General features: G+C 43.6%; 1 long non-coding RNA gene across 1 annotated transcript; it reads right to left on the reverse strand.

Annotated features, from left to right (window-relative positions):
• Positions 1-11,571: 11,571 nt before the first annotated feature.
• On the reverse strand, positions 11,572-15,440 carry LOC106697357. Its single transcript, XR_001348445.2, has 3 exons — positions 15,283-15,440; positions 13,623-13,830; positions 11,572-11,723 (listed from the first exon to the last, which is right to left on the reverse strand). It is a non-coding gene; the product is annotated as an uncharacterized LOC106697357 (long non-coding RNA).
• Positions 15,441-19,731: the final 4,291 nt, after the last annotated feature.

Raw genomic sequence — 19,731 nt, forward strand, 5'->3', positions numbered from 1 at the left:
CCTCCCCCGCGGCTCTCCCCTCCGGCTCGCTCTCTCGCCTCTCGCCGGCGCTGCTCCCCCCTTTCGGAACTCCCTCCCCTCCGCCCCTTCCCGACTCCCTCTCTTGCCGCCCCGGGCTCGCCTCCCCGCACCCCTGCTAGCCCAACCCTCGCCTGCGTCGCCCCAGCCTGGGGCTCCCTTCCCCAGCCCCGCTCGGCCCGCCTCCCCGCCTGGGGACGCAGCCCCGGGACTCACCTGCCGCCTCTGCTCCTCTCGGGCCCTGGCTCTAACCCTGCCCCCTCCCCGGATCCTCACTCTCGCTCTCCGGCCCGCGGGGCTCCACCGCTCTCCTGCCCGGTCGGGGTGCGGGGTGTAGAACCCAGCGCCGGAGCGAGAGTCCCCGGAGCCCTTGGCCCCCAAGGGTTGTAGGGAGAAGTACCCCCTTTGGCGCCCCGAGACCCCTGGAGTGGGGGCTGTCAGCGGGGTGCTGGCTTCCTCTCGTCTACGCCCGGGGAAGGGTTAAGTCACCAGCCACCCCCTCCTGGTCTCTAAGGTGCTTGAGCTGGGGAAGGAGCTCTGCGCAGAAGGTTCCGAACCAAAAGGATGGGGAACGCACCGGGAGCCAGGGTGAAAACATCGAGGGATGCAGAGGGGATGGAAGAAAAATCGGTTAGGCTCTCAGGAGCAAGACCCCTTTGCTGGGGACAGGGGCTGCGAATGTTCTCGGCGGAGCAGCGGGGTGGGCGACCCGGGACTTCAGTCTGACCGGCGCGCCCGCACACCTCCCCGGCGAGAGGCAGACCCCGCCCAGGCTCGCAGACCGCCGCGCGCGGGGGCAGCTGAACTCCTGGGGACGCGACGCGTGCGGGGAGCGAACCTGCAGAGGAGGGATCCGCAGAGTTGAGGCTGCAGCGGTGGCAGGCGAGTCTTCTCCCCACACGCAAGAAGCGGCGGGGCTTCTGTCCCTTGGCGAACTCCTCCTTTCCACTTGGGCAGCCGGAATCCCCAGCTGACCTCCACCCTCCCACGTCCACCGCTGGGTGACACCGTTTATCTCGCAGAAAGGCTGCGTGGCCAGATCGGAATCTTTACCCGGTTACAGGGGAGGCTATAGACGTGAGAAACCGGTGAAAGCTACAAGCCCCGAAGGAGACAAGGTAGAGCAGACAGACTCCTGGTTGGAAAAAGAACAATGTCATTCTTTTGCAAGACTGTGCCCACCAATGACGAAAAACGTCAAGTTATGTTTTTCGATTCCCAAATAGAGTCAGCACCTCTTTCTGCTAGTAAAAAGGACTTGCCTGTGAGGAATTCCTTCGTGCTGGAATTGAAACACGTTTTTCCTCACTTCTGCTCTCAAGAGTAATATAATCGGACGTGCTTTCTAAAATGTGGATCTGGTCCTCTCACTCCCAGTCCCAAAACCCTTTCAGACTCTCTAGGTCACATATAATGTGCTTCCTGATCGCTTCGATTCCTGGGTACTGTCACTCCCCCCCACACCTTCCCCATCCTTTACCCAAGCTTACATGACTAAGACTATCAGTGCAGTTCTTCAGAGAAAACAGCTCAACAGGGTGTGTGTATAAAAGATTTATTTTAAGGAATTGGCTCACAGGACTGTGGGACTGGCAAATCCATCCGAAACCCCTAGGGCAACTCTGGAAACTCAGTTGAGTTGATACTTCAGGCTTGAATTTCATCCTTTCTGGGAAACCTCCGTTTTTGCTCTTAAGACCTTCAGCTGATTATATAAGGCAGTGGTTCTCAACCTTCTGGCCCTTTAAATACAGTTCCTCATGTTGTGACCCCCAACCATAAAATTATTTTCGTTGCTCCTTCATAACTGTAATGTTGCTACTCTTATGAATCGTCATGTAAATATCTGATATGCAGGATGGTCTTAGGCGACCCCTTGAAAGGGTGGTTCGGCCGCCAAAGGGGTCGCGACCCACAGGTTGAGAACCGCTGAATAAGGTCTACCCACATCATTGGTAATCTTTCCTTAAAGTTGACTGGTGGTAGACATTAGCCACAACTACAAAGATACGTTTACAGCAACACCTAAGTAAGTGTTTGATTAGATAACTGGGTACTATAGCCTCGCCTAGTTGACACATAAAACTAACCATCACTGATCTTATCCTTCAGAGTCCCAGTTGTTTGAAAATTTCTCCTGAATCCTGCTTATTTGCTTCCCAGGGCAACCTGTGCTTGTATCTTTGCATCTGTCACATTGTCTGGTCACACTGACTTGGCACTTGTCACATCGTGTCCTGCTTCCTTAAACTAGAATGTAAGCCAGTGGTTCTCAACCTTCTGGCCCTTTAAATACAGTTCCTCATGTTGTGACCCAACCATAAAATTATTTTCGTTGCTACTTCATAACTGTAATGTTGCTACTGTTATGAATCGTAATGTAAATATCTGATATTCAGGATGGTCTTAGGTGGCCCCTGTGAAAGGGTCGTTCGACCGCCAAAGGGGTCGCGACCCACAGGTTGAGAACCGCTGCTAAGCTCAGGGAAGGCATTAGCCATGTCTCTCTATCCCCCATAGTACCCACAATAACCAGTGACTGACGCCAGAAAGGTGTTTAATAGACATCTCAATGAAAGTGTGACCTGGTCTCCCTCCAGGTGCTTAGAACCGGAGTGTCCTACATGTATAGGACATGAGATGAATTTATCACCACAGCATTGTTTTCTACCTTGTTACAGGCTTTTGTTCTCTAGGTGAAATGATCCCAAACACTATGGGTATTCTGTTTTGGGATGTGTATTTTGGTTGTTTGGTTGTTTATTTTACTTTTGCCCTTTTGTTCAACAACTTGGTGATTCTTTTTATGTCCCCTCTGGGTCTTTTGCAAGTTTAACCACGCCTTGCCAAGCTCTGGTCCTCGGTCAAACTGGCTAGTGCTTACTGCAGTGGGAGGTTAATTCTCAGTGTGTATAGTGGGTACTTCCCTTTTCCCAGACTCATGGGATGTAGGACTTGCCACCAATCCCCATGCGGAAATGCCATGTTCCCTCCTTTCCTTCATCAATTCGTATGTAGCAGTTGTCTTCCATGTTCCATTTTGCATTATTCTCACATTAAGCACATATGTAGGCAGTGTGGGGAGGGGTGGATTTGCTTTACAGAAACATTAAAACAAGATTTTAAAAACAAATTTCAAAGTGTAACATTAACAGGGATCACTCCACCAAGCCAGCCTCAGCCTCGCAGATAATTCAAAAGAACCAAGAAACCAGTCATCTAGGCCTGCTTTCCCCTGCAGTCCAGTCCCTGCACAGGCCCCTCAAGTAAGTACTCCTACCCCTTTAAGAGCCTCTGTGCCAAACACATATTTACTCATGGTCTTTGGAGTAAGAGTCAAAAAAGGAAGTAGACTAGTTTGCATATCATTGTAACTGGAGAAACAAGGAAATGGGATGGTTTATCCTGTTTAATTTTATGCCTGCATTACGCAATACATATAAATTCCATCAAAAGTGGAACAGAAAGACTGGGTAGACTCCATTTCTTTTCTGCTGTAGGACACTCGACACCCCTGAACTTTATTTCATATGCTGCCCTCATTCCAGTGCCCTCAGGGCTGTTCATTTTGATTTCTGACTTGGGCCTACTCAAAATTTCATGTTTAAAAAAAAATGAGCATGCCACAGTCTTCCCCATAATTCCAATCAGACCCGGAATTTTGACATCTGAGTGACTTCTGTGGTATCCTAACTCTACCATTTCTGAACCATGTGAGTTTGAGGGAGTCCCTTTAGATCTCTGGCCATCAGTTTCCTCATCTACAAAATAAAGATAATACACTGTCCTCACAAGAGATGGTTGTAAAAATTAAAGTGAAACAATATATATGTCTAATATTGTAGATACCCTAAAGAGTTTTATTCGCTCCTGTGCCTGACCTAACCCATGAACCAGAGGGCTCCTGGCCAAGCAAGACCACCAACAAATTCCAAGTCTATAATAAATCTTGCCATTTCTTTGATATTCTGGATAACAAAATTGCTCAGGTCTAAGATAAGGAAGAATAAATCACACTCATCAACTATTTGTTGAATGCCAACTAGGTGCCAAGCAGGAGTTCTGTGGCTATAATAAGGTTGCTGCCTTCAGTAAGAGGGAAGCTGCTAGGCCTGGCTGTTTTTTCTCAGTGGTTAGAGCACCAGCTGGCAGACTGAAGGGTCCCAGCTCTGATTCCTGGCCAAGGGCACATACTTCAGTTTCAAGTTCAATCCCCGGCCCCGGTCAGGGCAACCAATCTATGTGTCTCTCTCACGTTGATGTTTCTCTCTCTCCCTCCCCGCTCTTCCCTTCCTTTCACTCTGTCTGAAAATCAATGGGGAAAATATCCTCAGGTGAGGATTTATAAAAAAGGTGCTAAATAAATACAAATTTCAAACTTGAATACAAGCAATAAAGAATCCAGGGTACTATGATAGGCTCTAATGTTGGAGGGTAGGGGAAGACCTGACTAAGAGGTTCTAGTTGCCTGCAAACTCGGGGTGGGGGGCAGGGGGGACAACAGGACAGGCAGTACTTCAGTGGAAACTTGACTGCTGTGGTCTGAGGGCACTTACCTTCCCCCTCACAGCTTGTGGCACCCTTCCCTGATTGTGGGTGCAGTGTGTGTCCTGGGTCTGAACCAATGCAGTCCTGATTCCTCAGTCTCTCAGTTGGTTTAGGCAAGGATCTGTGAACCGTGCAGCCAATGGAATTTATGCCAGAGTTTCTGGGAAAAGAGACTTTCATGCTATGCCACTGACTTTGCACCCGAGAGCCTTGCAAGTTTTTATGCCAATAACAGAGAAGAAGCTATCTGAGAATGGAGCCGATACAGAGCAAGCAGAACCAAGATGAGCAGACCCAGGTGACAGCGTTTGCTCAGTCCCCTATATCACACCACACCATAAGGTGCACACATTTTCTGTCTGGATAGCCAGTTTGTGTTGAGATCTCTGACGCTAGAAATCAAGAGACCTATTTGAAACATTGCAATGCAAAGAATTGGACAAGGTGAGAAATAATTTGCCTATAAGTTAACCCGCAATGATTCCTGCCTCGTGATATTCATGCCCTTAGGTCAGTGATGGCGAACCTTTTGAGCTCGGCGTGTCAGCATTTTGAAAAACCCTAACTTAACTCTGGTGCTGTGTCACATATAGAAATTTTTTGATATTTGCAACCATAGTAAAACAAAGACTTATATTTTTGATATTTATTTTATATATTTAAATGCCATTTAACAAAGAAAAATCAACCAAAAAAATGAGATCGCGTGTCATCTCTGACACGCGTGTCATAGGTTCGCCATCACTGCTCTAGGTCATGCTCTCCCCTTGAATGTGGGCTGCTAATAAATAGAATACAACACCAGTGATGCGGGCATCCATCCCTCCCATGATTCGGTTATAAGAAGACCTTGGCTTCACTCCTGAGTGCGCTCTCACTCCCCCTTGGATGGATACCTCCGATGGAAGTCAGCCGCCATGTCGTAGGCAGCCCTGAGGAGAGGCTCACCTCAGTAAGCCTGAAAGTGGATCTCCTGAGGTCTCCCAATAGCCATGTAAGAGAACATGGAAGTGGATCCTCCCCAGCAGAGCCATGAGATGACTGTAGTCTTAGACAACACCTTGAGTGCAGTCCCTGAGCTAGAACCACCCAACTAAGCCTCAAAAACTGTGAGATCATAAATGGTTCTAGTTTTCAGCTGCTAAGGTTTGGGGTCATTTGTTATGTAGCAATCCTACATAATAAAAGGCTGATATGCAAATAGACCAAACAGTGGAACAACCAAACAACCGGTCACTATGACGTGTGCTGACCACCAGGGGGTGCGTGCAGAATATGGCGGGCGTCAGCAGCAGGTGGCAGAGTGCGGAACATGGCGGGCGAGCGTCGGCTGTGGCAGGATGGTGGAGCAGGTTGAGTGGGGTGCCAGACCAAGGCAGGGCTCTGGTCACTGTCATCGGGGCGAGCCTCTGGTAGTTACTGAAAACTTGTTGCTCCTGCACACCGCGGATCCGCGCCGTGGTCCCACCCAGTGCTCGCACCTGCTGCTGGTGCCAACCCTGCTCGCACCTGCAGCCAGCACCAGAGCCACTGCTCACACCCGCTGCTCGCGCCTGGCCCTTGGCACCATCAGCAGGTGTGAGCGGCGGCTGCCAGCCCCGATCACCCCTGAGGGCTTCTCCACCTCCCCTTGCTCCTGAGGGGCCATTGGGGCAGCAGCCGCAGGCTGCACCTGCTGACAGAGCCGGCCCTGCTTGCACCCACTGTTGGTGCTGGCCCCAATCACTCTGAGCCGTCAGCAGGTGCGAGCAGGGTCTACGAAGTCAGCGCCTAAGAGCAGTGGTGGCTGGAGTGGGGCTGCCAGCAAACAGGGGACCAGGGGCCACAGCGGGAGGGGCCAGGCTGGGGCGTGGAGGATGAGCCGAGACCCACCCCTGTGCCCACCACAGCCTTGTGGCCACAGTTCTTTTCGAGGTGCACAAATTCGTGCACTGGGCCCTAGTAGATAACAACTTCTAAGAGTTAAATTCCAATCAAGCTTATAAAGATTTTGGCCTGAGCTATGCAAATTACTTTAAGAAGGCATTCCTTAAAGTATTCATGTCCCTAAAATTAGATTGTGCCAATTAGAAGGGAAGTCGGACATCACTGGAAGAACACAAAAGGAAAATAAGAGGTAGATGTTAGCCATGCCTATCCAACCATGGTCTAGAGCAGCGGGTCGTAAACTTGAGCCCACATCAGAATCGCCTGGAGGGTTTGTCTGACACGGATTACTGAGCCCATGCTCAGAGTTTTTGATGAATCCTCTTTAGGTTGAGACCTGAGGGTTGACATGAATAACAAGTTCCCATGTGGTGCTGTATCGCAGGGAGCACACTTGGAGAATCCTGGATGAACAACAGAATTTTGGTTCATGGTGCTCTGATATCTCACAGTTACAGAAGCCAGTTAGGCACTGATGAGAAACTGGGCCACTGGGCAACTCAGGTCCCCTGCCAACTAGTTTGGCAAATCATGGCAGGCACTCGCACGTATCAAAGGGTCACAGTTCAGAAGTTCTCTCCATTCACAGTACCACCTACCTGCAGTAAGTCATTGGTGGTACAGGAAATATATGTCCTCATTCATTCAACTAGCACTTATTAGGCACCTTCTGTGTACCAGGGAGGCATTTTTTCTAGCACTTAAGGATGTACACAAGCAACAAAGATATACTGAATTTCTGTAATCATGGGGTTACAATAAGGAAAGAATGACACTGGTAAAATTATGTCTATGTCTATTTGGTAAACATCATTGAGCTGCTGAGAAGATTTCTAATTAAAGCACCTCACCTTGAAATATTAAAAAATGCCATTTGAAACCTTAGCAAAATTTATCATAGTTGAGCAGTTCATTTTGTAAAAATTAAAGTCACCCTAAAATACATAACTTAGCAATGTCATTTTAAATGGTCTTATGCATTGATCCCTTTCAAATAAGTACATATAAGAAAATATGAAGAAAGGTAAGATTTTTCAATGTAAACAAGAATCTCTTTTATAATGGTATTTCTTAGTCCCCATGTGATTTCTTTTTCGTTTTGAAAACTCATGTAAGTCAAAAACCCATCTTTTACATATAAACATGGGTGCTTTAATCAGTGCACACACAAGAGTTTATTAAAAATAAGCTAATATTCATATATAATTTTGTTCAACAGGGAATAAGATAATGAATAAGGGCATTGTAAAAGAAATTCTTATAAAATGGTACTCTATTATAATAGAGTAAATTCAGGAAAGATTAGAATTTTCTTAGTTTACAGAGAGGAAATTCGGCTCCAAATTTCCTTTTCCCTTTCAAAGCTGAGTATCATAAACTGTCACTTGGAAATGAACATTTTGCTTATATGTTTTTAAACTTGAAACATTTTCCACCTCTGGCATCACAGGTGAATTCTCCACTAACAATGAACTAACTCATTAGATAATTTTTTAAGTCTGCCAATATTAGGCAAACCAATTATATCAAATATGATACTTTGTATTAAAGTCAACCATAAATCCAGAGAGAATTAGAGCATTTTCAATTTTTCTTGATTGCTTTCATTACCTAATGAATTTTCAGCACATCCAGTACTTTATTTAAAACATATTTGTTGTGAACATTTGCCAGTCCAGCATTTTGCCTTCACCTAAGACCACAAATCCTGATAGCAATGAATGTGGCTTTGTAAAGAACAAGTCAATTCAATTTCTCTTCTAAAATGAAGGCACAATACATAAAAGCAATAAAAAAAGCAAATAGAGAATGAGAGTATTTAGAAGCTCCTAAAGACATTTTTGGATGGGTTCAACAACCAGGAATCTTAATTTCACCATGTATTAATCTGGATTTCCTTTATATCTGTTTTGTATCTATAATTAAATGAGCACTTGCAAATGCTAAGTTTATGGAAGAATTGAGATAAAAATCCATGCATCACCCAGGGCGTATTTGTTCTAGAAGAAAACCCTAAAATATAGAAGAAAGCAGAATTTTGTGGAATTCCAAATTTTCTTCAGATGATTGTGTGATCTCCAAATTCTACAAAGTGATCAAGGCCGAACTGCCACCACCAACACCCGTCCCCAGAAACTTTCTCCAGTGGCCTCGTCTCCACTGATCTCCATTCTCCACACTGGGGCTAGATGGATCTTTTAAAGTAAAATCTGGCTAAATTGAAGTCCTGATTAAAAACACACACTAGCTTCCCATTTCCTTAAGGATAGAGATCAACATGCTAAGGGCAGCCCAGGGCCCTGCAAATCACTGTCCTGTTAATACTGATGGTAACAACATGAACAGCAGGAATCAAACAATAGATAGAATCAAACATCTATGGAACCATATGTGCCAGCCATTCTTTTAAGACTCTTTCATTTACTATCTCACTTAATCCTCATAATAACCAAGTAAGAACTATTATTATTCTCAAAAAGTTATATAATTTCCCCAAAGTCAGTCAGTACACTCCACTATAGAGGGCCCACCTCATCAGGTTCCACAATTTCCTGCCTGTAGTTCAGCCACCAGCTGGGTTCCAGTTTCTTGAATACACCCTACTCTTTCTTTCCTTAGAGCCTTTGCACATTATCAATCCCCCTCATCCTGGCTGTGCCTGTTTCCCTCACTACTAGAGAGTAGCTCCTGCTCATTTTTTCAGACCTCGGCTAAAACACACCTTCCTTAGAAAAGACCCCAGAACCTCCTAACTTCCTAACAAGACCAGCCATCCCGCCCACGTGCACTTTCACTGCATTCTGTACTTGCCCTTCACAATTCTGGCCACAATTGTCATTAAATTGACTTGTTCAAATCATTATTTAGTAACTGCCTGTTAGGGCTGCTGAAACAAAATACCAAATACCTGGGTGCCTAAAAACACCAGCCTCGGTTCTGGAGGCTGGAAGTCAAGGTGTCAGCAGGGCCAGGCTGTCTCAGACAGCTCTAGGTGAGAATCCTTCCTGGTGGCTTCTAGCTTCTGGTGTTTGCCAGCAGTCCTTGGCCTTCTTGGCTGGCAGATGCATTACTCCAGGCCCATGGCCATCTTCTGCCTGTGTGCCTGCACATTGTTTCCCCTCTATTTGTGTCTGTCTCTGAGTCCCAGTTTCTCCCCTTTTAAAGACACCAGTCATATTGGCTTAGGGCTCGTTCTAATGCCTCATTTTAACTTGATTACCTCTGTAAAGACCCAATAAGTTCAGATTCCGAGGTACTGGGGCTAGGACTTCAGTGCACCTTTTTGGGGAGATACAGTGCAACCTATAACATTGCCTAAGAGATTAAAACAAGTTCCAAGAGAAAAAGTACCATGTCATCTTGTTCCTTAGCCACATATTATACATAATAGGCACAAAACTAGATAGTTATTAAATGAATGAAAGCCCATATTTAAGAGGTATTATTGAAAGACTCCTGCAGTTAATCAGGACTCAGAAGCTCAATGCCTGCAGTACCAGGCAATAACATAAACTTATGAAATGGGCCCAGTGAACTTGAAGAGGTGGTCTAGTCAGCTTTGGTTGATTAGTGCCATGAAAAAGCATAGGCCCAAATGTTCATGAGAAGTCAGATATCCACATTGTTTTAGAAGGCACCTTTCCATTTCAAAATGAAGGCAGCTCAGTGTTCAAAAATAAACAATGTTGGTGGCAATAATACATGTCTACAGGATGAACATGGTCCCAAAGGCCCCTGATGGCAGCCTCTGGGTTAAGGTAACATCAGGAGCCCTGTGAGGTCACATCTACAATACAATGCAATGACTCTCTTCGGCAATGATATGTGTGGAAACCTCTCACCTCAAGTACAATCTAGGGCTAGGGGGCCGAAGCACTTTCCTCAGTGCAATATTCAAGATGTCAAAAACACCATAATCAAGATAAACATTCTAATACAATATTTTAAACACTGATATCAAGGCAAAAAAAATCAACAATGAACAAAAGTTCAAAGTTTGAAATAAAGACAGGGCCGATCTCACCCTACACTTGCATGTGTTGGTCTCACTCGCTTCACCCCACCCCTCACGCTGCTGCCCTATTTCAGGAATACTTACCTTCCCTGCTCCACCACACATGGGACTCCCCCTGCATCCGCTCCCCTTCCCTGGAGCTCCAGGTCCTGGGCTACGTTACATAAGAAGCAGCCCTTCACCACTCAGAATGCTGTGCCCACACATTCCCTGCACTGCCAATGTAATGAATTAACTTACACTTCCTGTGGGTTCTCCAGGATGACTGGGAGCACCTGAGACTTTTCCTAAGCAGCCACTGAAAATACAGACCTTTTCACCCATCATCACCACAGACGCCCCCATGCGATGATTAACGTGCGTGATTAGGTAACAGCAGAGGGCAAAATGTTAACTCGTGGTTGTCACAATCTCTCCAGGCTTCTCACAGACCTTGAGAGTCACAAGACACGTCTACATCACACCAGGACTGACCTGACCAATTCTGCAGATAATTCTATGAACTGTCAAAGCGCCCACTGGGAAAACAATTCAAACCAGCGTAGGACCTGCAATACTACATTATCCCTGAGACTGTCATTTAAATTAAAAGCAGGATATGAGGAGGAAAGTTAAGCTGGGCCCCAAGTTCCTGTGAAATCTGCTCCTTTATACTCTTTTAGAAGATAAAAACACACGATTAGACAATTAATGTATTTTGATCAGGACAGTTACCTGATCATATATCCTGACAGCACTCCTCTGTGAACCTTCCCTGTTCTTTACTTCTGAGAAATTTGATCACAATTGCCGAGTGTCCTGATTTACGCTCATAACACCTTTTACACTTGTATTTGTCTCTGTGTCTGGCTTCCTCTACTAGACTGAAAGCTCTCAGAGGGCAGGTATTCCATCGGAATTCTTTTTTATTTCTTAGAACACATACTAGGTATTAAAATGTCTGAATAAAATACCACCACTATCACAACACACAAAATCACCAGCTTTTATGACGGTCAAAGGATTTCATGGTAACTCTGACATTTATCATCAAAAAGCATTTAAATCACATCAAGGTATTTTTGTTACAATGAAAGTCACCATATTTCTTCCAGGCCCTTCATTACCCAAGTCATCCTATTATCATGAAAGTCAGCATAGTCATTGGTGAAGATTACCAGCTGCCTAGATTCAGGTCCAGGCCTAGTCACTTCTTAGCTGTTCCTTGTTTCCTAATCTGTGAAATAGGGATGAAAAAAATATCAACCTCAACTTGTTAATGGGACCTCAAAGAGTTAATATTTGAAAACTGTTCAGAACAGTGCCTGCAATATAGTAAGAACTCAATAAACATCAGTCCCCATTAATACTATCAATCCCATTGATAGCTCCGAATCATGGAGAGAAGGGAAAGGAAATTGGGTCTGAGATAAGAAGTGAAACAAAAAAGGAAAAGGCCTATTATCTGCTAAGGCTTGGCCCAACAAACACGGAAGCTGACTTTTAGGACCCAAATCAGCAATTGGGATTCAGGAAGGAATCAGGAAATCGAGGCTGCAAAAAAGGGAATCAAATTCCAGCCTTTCTGTTCTAGATAGAAAAGGACTTCGCAACTCAGGCAACTTCTTTCTAGGGCAGGGAGCTTGTCCCAGAGTCCCTGATGTAGGAGAAGTCCCTACCAGGATACAGCCAACAAAGGATGAATAAGTGGGATCCAGTTAGGTTAGAAAAGGAGACAATCGGTGGGTTCACAAGGCTACAGTGGGGGCCCAGAAACAGGCATCTCGTTCTATTCTCACCATTATAGATGCTGTGTTGCCACTTTCTCTACCATGCACATACTTAGCTCTCCCTTTGGCTGGCCCCAATATTTTGGACAGTTGCCATCTGAAACTGTCCCTTCAACTGTGTGGACTTGACTTTCTATCTCCTTAGCAACTATGATTGCTTTAAATGCTCCTGGGTTTACTTGTCTCCCCTTTTATTGTTATCAATGTTGTTTTATGTACACACATAAGACTCTTCCTTTACACAGCATATTTTTGATTAAAGTAAAACTTTTGCTAACCCCAAGTTGTAGGTTGATGTGGAGACAAATGCATGCAAATAACATATAAACACAATAAGGGCCCCAGGAATGAAGTTTTCTATTGAGCCAACGGGTGTAATGTGTATTCACTATTGTGACTCAGATATTCTGCCTGCACCTTCTTTGCTGATTTATCAAAGATCTCTTATTACTATCACCCCAGTATCACACTATGCTCATTTTAATTAAAACTGAGATGTCAAATATTTACTGTTCTATTTTTAACTATTGATGAAAATCTGTTAACATTATTGCTGACCAAGTACAGCTATTAATAGAACATACTGGCTTTTCTCCTGTTTTTTTGTTTTGTTTTGTTTTGTTGTGTGTGTGTTTTTGTTTGTTTTTACCTACCCAACAGTGGAAGGCTGAGTTTTGTGGTGGTTTTACTTTGGATGAAAGTTGAGTAGAAAAAAGACTTTAGTGTTTTCCATTAATATTTTCTCAAGAAGGGGAACCAATAGTATATTGTTTATATTTCACCATGCCCTGCCAACCTTCTTGGTAATTAACTGTTGTGTTTCTTTTGCCTGAAATAATGGGTGTCATTCGCACCATTTTCATCCAAGGCATTATATTCTTTCTATACTGTATCTGCGTATTTTGGACAGTGTAGATCTTAACTCCAGGTGTCTCCCTTCTGCCCTTGGCCTCAAATACTGAGTTTGGGATTAAGTGTCCCTTTCCATGATTCCATAACACAGAGTATATATTGAGTAAAAATTGAACCATCACTATTGCTTATGTAGAAATATACTAAAAACTCCAGAGGTCGGGCAATACAAATATGAAAAACAGACAACCCTGTCTATAAAGATTTGATTATCTATCTTGGAAGACAATATCTCTATGAAAAATAGGATTATAAAGCAGACTTGGAAGGGACCACAAAGGAAACATCTGCTAAGGTACACAATAAATATTTATTTAAATAAATTACATGGGAGCCCTTGCCAGTGATATTCTGAAGACCTCTGAGAATACGATGTTAACAATTCGTTTGAAATATGAAATAAGAAAGTAAGCTATTTTTTAAAATCAACTCACGATGATTTCTTTGTCATTAATCTTGTGCAGATTTCCTCAACATTGTCTAGTAAAGTCGTCATCATAGAGTCAGTCATCCTACTTGGATACCATTATGCATAACATGATTGTGGTTACCACACTTCACTGCGGGTATGTGTTACATCTCTCATTGCTGGAGTTCCTGGGGGTAGGGACTGTGTCACCTTCATGTCTGTGTCCCCAATGCCTAAGAGATAGTAGTGTCTTAATAAAGGCTTATTGAAATAAATTCAAGTAATCTCAGCAACCTCAGAGTCTCTTTTATAGAAATTTTGCAATATTTTTATTATTAAACATTCCAAAAGTATAGAAAATAGCATAAACCTGAATTTTTAAAAGTACTAACATTTTGCCATATTTGCTTCAGATATATTTTTCTCTGTTTTTGAGGGAAAACAGATTTCAACCACAGTCCCAATTCATTCAGCCCACACTGTTCCTTTCTTCTGTCTCCCTCCTCCCAAATAACCATTCTCCTGGAGTAGATGTTCATCCTTGTGGTGAATACAAATATGTCTTTCCAATGTATGTGTGTACTCATAAAAATATCAAAATATAAAGTATTTTAAAACTCACATAAATGGTATCATGGTATGTGAATTCTTTTCAATTGCCTCTCCCCCTCCCCCCATTTAAAATGTATGTGGTCACCCTGGCTGGTATGGCTCAGTTGGTTGGAACATCTTCCCATACACCAAAGTTCCTGCTCGGGACACATGTCCAGGTTGTGGTTCAATCCCTGGGCCAGGCATGTACAGTAGGCAACAAATCAATGTTTCTCTCTCTCACATTGATATTTGTCTCTCTTTTGTTGTCTCCCTAAGAAAATTAATAAAGAGCATGTCCTTGAGTAAGGATTAAAATTTTTTTAAAAATTTATGTTGTCAAGATTTACCCATGTTGAGATATGCAGAGCTTTTTCAGAGGGACCCATTTTCCTGGTCCTCTGTACTATCCTAAATCTAATACTTGGCCTTAAGTAATAAAATGAAAGAAGGTCCTATGAATATGAGGCACAGAGAGAGGAGCAGAGAATCTCTTTCATGCCTTTTCGCCCTGTCAGACTACCGTGGCCAGCCCTCTCTACAGACTACTGCATTGGGTCAAAAAAATCCTGAGTTAAGAGCCAGGGTTTAGAAATGACAGACAAGGAGTGATCTGTGCACACTGGCCCAACGATTCATGCCAAAAACAACCCAGCAGTCACCAAACTCACACTCAGCGTAGAGCATTTGGCAAGGAAAGAAGGTGGGAATTTCTCCTTTGAAATTTCAGAAGAGACATCTTTTCTCTCAACTTTTCTTCCAGACCACCTTAGTCCATGGGTTGCTAATGCAAGGCGCCTTTAAGTAAGTCCTCATATTGTAATACCTGCAAATTTATAATCCCTCATCACCTTTAATTTTCAGTTTCCCCAGATGAAATAATAATCCAATCTGTTCCATAAAACACAGCTGATATTTAAACACTGTACCATAACACCGTACAACCCACAAACACAGTAAGTAAAGAGAGTATGGCGGGGGGCGGGGGGGGGTGCGGTGGAGCGGGAGAGGGAGAGGAACCATAGCAGGAAGAGGAAGCTAGACCTTTTGTATTGGAAACTACCAAGGAATTCAAATATAAGTAATACAATTACCAGAGATGGACTTCAGCCTGGACACTTGAATATTAAACAAGCCTGCCCTGAATGAAGCTGAAACTTGGCCTTGATGTTTGAGGAAAACGAGTGGCCTCCGTTTCCCAGCCTCCTGGGAGAGTAGACTCGGGAGTAGTTTGGTGTTCTTCTTCCCTGGCCCAGCTTCCTGCTGTACCTGAACAAGCCCTGGTTTTCCAAGTAAACTGCATCCCTACCCAGAGCAGCTGGGTGCCCAAACCCTGCGCTCCCTAGAAATTACTGGGCAAGTCCAAGCGTGTTGGAATCACCCAGGGAAGCAAACGCTGTTCTAGACGTTGGATTCTGCAGCCTCATCACCAAGGCGATACAGCCAAACATCCGGTGTCTAGGGCTTGGCCCCTTTCTGAATTTTCTGCACTATGTGAAATCCAGTTAATTATTTTCTTTGGTTGGATCCATATTAAACACACACACACACACACACAGACACACACAGGCAATTATTCATAGCACAAAAGCTTTTAAAATGCAAAACTGACATACCTTTGTCTCGCTTATCAGAAAATTTCAGCTATTTCAGGTAAAGGCGGAACTTTAGCTTGAATGACTCAAGTAGAACCTCATTTCACTGATTCCCTTGGCAGAGCACATGGAAACCTAATCGATTACTTCGATTACAACAAAAAATGCTAATAACCTGATAGATGACTGATTTTTCCCCCCTCAGCCATGTCATTCCCCACAGCATGTTATTTTATCATATGTTAGGACTCTACTCAAGGAGATTCATCCATGAGACCTTCCTTACACCTTCTATGGGCCTCTGGCCACTCTGGTCACCTTAGAGCTCTCACCTTTACAGATCTCATCAGCTGTTAATTTCAAGGGTTTTCCCTTGAAAATATTGTGAAGGGAGAATTTTTCTGATGCCTGTTTGTTTTTTTTTTGGGGGGGTCTTTCTCCATTTCTATTTGGCAGCCTCTCCCCCAGGTTCCTAATGCATCCCAGGACCCCAGGTTATAATGCTCCATTGGGGAAATGAAGGCTAGTGTATCATGCATGGTATGTTTTCTCTAACCTCCTCCCAATCAAAAGGAACCTGGTCTCGTGCCACTCTTTCAGTGGGTCCTGAGTAAAAACTGACCAGCTGACCTGGCATGTTAATTCACGAGGGGTACTTCTTTCAGGCAATGGAGGTGCATTACAAGGAAGCTTTCCTCACAGCGTTGGAAGGTAAAATTGTCAACCATTTTGGCAGGTTGATAAAGTGATTTAATCATCTGCAAGGATGGCTTTTAGAGTCTTTCAAATCTTAAAGCATCTGGTAGCTTACAGGAATGGTCCAAATAATTGTTCATGAACAAAAGTCTCACTAAGCCCAACAAATTGGAGGAAAGACAGCTGAAATTAAAGAAGAGTCTGTCTATTTTTAAGGTCGTTTAAAGAAATACTCCCTTCCCTTGCTTGGCTCCCAGAATGCTGACAGTAGGCTTAAGTCACTTCCCTAGAGCGAGGATCAGGGAATTCCTCTGTGGAGGAGCTGACAGCCCGAGAAGAAAAGTCTGTAGCTCACTATCTGCCTGATCCTTATTGTGAAGCTGCCACTCAGAGACTCGCCTCCCCACAAGATCCCCCACCACGCACACACATTGCTATTAGTTCTCATATAAATGGGCCACCAGGGATTATCCAACATAAGAGGAAATCCCTTAACACCTGAAAAGATTGGAACAATAGAAAACCAAAAATGTCAGACAACAGAGACAACCCAGAGACCAAAATAAATTTCCAGAGAAACCGTAACTATTATTCTGAGAGCTAAGAGAAGTAACCAGGTGAGGTGATCGATATGTTCATTAGCTTGATGATGGTAAATATGTCACCATACAAATATAAAACCATCACGTTGTATACTGAAATATTACATATATTTTTTGTTAGTTGTTTACACCTCCACAGAATTGGAAAAAATAAAGGAAATAAACCTGGCTTTCTAAGTGAAAATTCAATGACATAAATTAATAATCATAAACAGAGAAGATGGTCTTGGTCTTTGGCCTGGGTCTGTGGAGCACAGCGGTCATGGCCAGCTACATCGTGCTCTCCAATGCCGCCAAGATGCCCATTTTGGTGCTGGGCACCTGCTTAGGCTATCAACTGTTGTTGTTTTTTAAATATATTGTTTATTGATTTCAGACAGGAAGGGAGAGGGAGAGACAGAAATATCAATGATGAGAGAGAATCATTAATAGGCTGCCTCCTGCACTCCCCTAACCCTCCAACTGGGGATTAAGCCCGGAATCCAGGCAAATGCCCTGACAGGGAATTGAACCATGACCTCCTGGTTCATAGGTCAATGCTCAACCACTGAGCAACACTGGCCTGATATAGGCTGTCAAGTCTTAACTGGAGGCAGGTGACTCCAGCTGAGGGATCACCCAGGGTCCACTGGGGTCAAGTCCGGGGCAGAAACTTGAACACTGTTGGGTGTGGGTCACTGACAGTTCAGTAAGCCACAACACAATCAAAATGAAGCTGGGGAGAGTGATCGGGACAAGGGAGAGAAATTACTCAAACAGCTATGTTACTAAAGACAGTAATGCCAGCAAAGAGGCAGTATGGCAAATTGGTCAAAACAGACTCTGAACCAAGTTTCTAGCACCTATCTGCTTTGTGACCATTTTGTTCCTTTTCTTTCTATTCTCTAGAACGGAGATAATAATAATACTTTCCTCACAGGGGTGTTATGTAAATGGCATAACTGGTGACATATAAAGGGTTTAGAGTTGTGTCTGCTTGCAGTAAGAGTTCAATAGATAAGAAGTATTATTATTAACACAGTTACTCTCAGAAAAGGTAGGAAAAGTAGCTTTCAAATGCTCATGGCACGTTGAATGGAAAATCCAAAATGCCAGCATGCATGGACCTGTGGACGGGAACTGGTTAAGCAAGATGAACATGTTACCTCATTATTTTTCACCTGAATTGCTGCAGTAATTCCAAGTTAGTGCCCTTGCTCCCACCATATATCTTTTTCATCTTTTCTCCCTGCTGTGGTCAGAATACTATCTTGCTGAAAACCTTCCAGTGGCTTCCCACAGCCTTTGGCAAAAATTCAAGCTACTGGCAAGAAATAAAGGCTCTTCACTTGTACGTTTCTCCAGTTTCATGTTCTATCTCGCTGCTGCATTACGACCCTTATCCCCGACCTTATTACTGCTATATTCCTTCAAACAGGCCAAGGTTTCCTATGCTTCACTTCATTTGCATGAGATCTTCTCACTCTTTGACCCAAATCCATCTGGCTAACTTCCACTCAACTCTCAGAACTCCTTCCAAGATTCCGCATTACCTTCTCTGTCTTTTCTTCTCTCTCAGGAAACTTGCTGGACTCCTCCTCCTTCTAATACCAAGTTCACCCTTTTGTTTGTGGGGAGGTTTTTGATTATTGCTACAATCTCCCTGCAAGTAGTTAATCTGTTCAGATTTTCTATTTCTCATGATTCAGGCTTGGTAGGTTGTATGTTTCTAGGAATTGATCCATTTCTTCTAGTTTGTCCAATGTGTTGGTGTATCTTTTAGAATTCTTATCTGACTATGTTATATTCATTGGTTTTTCTGGTGTGTTCATTCTCTTTTGAAATCAGGGTCTATATCTTTCACTTCTTATATCTCACAATTTCTGACAAGTGCCCAACATATAGTGAATGTTGTAACAAATGTTTGAAGAATAAATAAATGCATTTAGGGTCACCAAAATTTGCTTTAAAACACCAGAAGATTTAAAAAATAGATCTTTGGCTTAAACAAGCCTCCTGTGATTTTATTTGTACAATTGCCTAACCAACAATCACTTAACAGTGCTGAATGGGGGATCAACCCATCTCATATCTAATTATTATGAACACTGGCTTAAGGATTTTATTATGTATTTCTGGCTTAGGGCTCTTATAGAGTCTGTGTTTGTCCTCCCTACCTCCTCAGAATTGCCCTTTTTGAAGCTTAATACCATATTCATTTTTCCCAGTGTGTTCTACCTACACAGAAATGTTGTAGAATGACTACGGTATTATTCACACTGGGCTCATGAGCTGATGATGTCTCATGTTTATATCTCAAGGTGTTTAAATTGATCTGAAGTGGTACTTAAAAAAAAAAAAAGGTTATAGCTATTCAAACCATTACCAGTTCTCTTTGTTTATTGCCCAGAACTCACCTCTTCTCTTTAAAAAAAAAATATATATTATTGATTTTTTTACAGAGAGGAAGGGAGAGAGATAGAGAGTTAGAAACATCGATGAGAGAGAAACATCGATCAGCTGCCTCCTGCACATCCCCTACTGGGGATGTGCCCACAACCAAGGTACATGCCCTTGACCGGAATCCAACCTGGGACCCTCCAGTCCGCAGGCCGACGCTCTATCCACTAAGCCAAACCAGCCAGGGCCCACCTCTTCTCTTTAAATTAAA

Source organism: Myotis lucifugus, unplaced genomic scaffold (assembly GCF_000147115.1).
Source record: "Myotis lucifugus unplaced genomic scaffold, Myoluc2.0 scaffold_65, whole genome shotgun sequence".
Classification (NCBI taxonomy): domain Eukaryota; kingdom Metazoa; phylum Chordata; class Mammalia; order Chiroptera; family Vespertilionidae; genus Myotis; species Myotis lucifugus.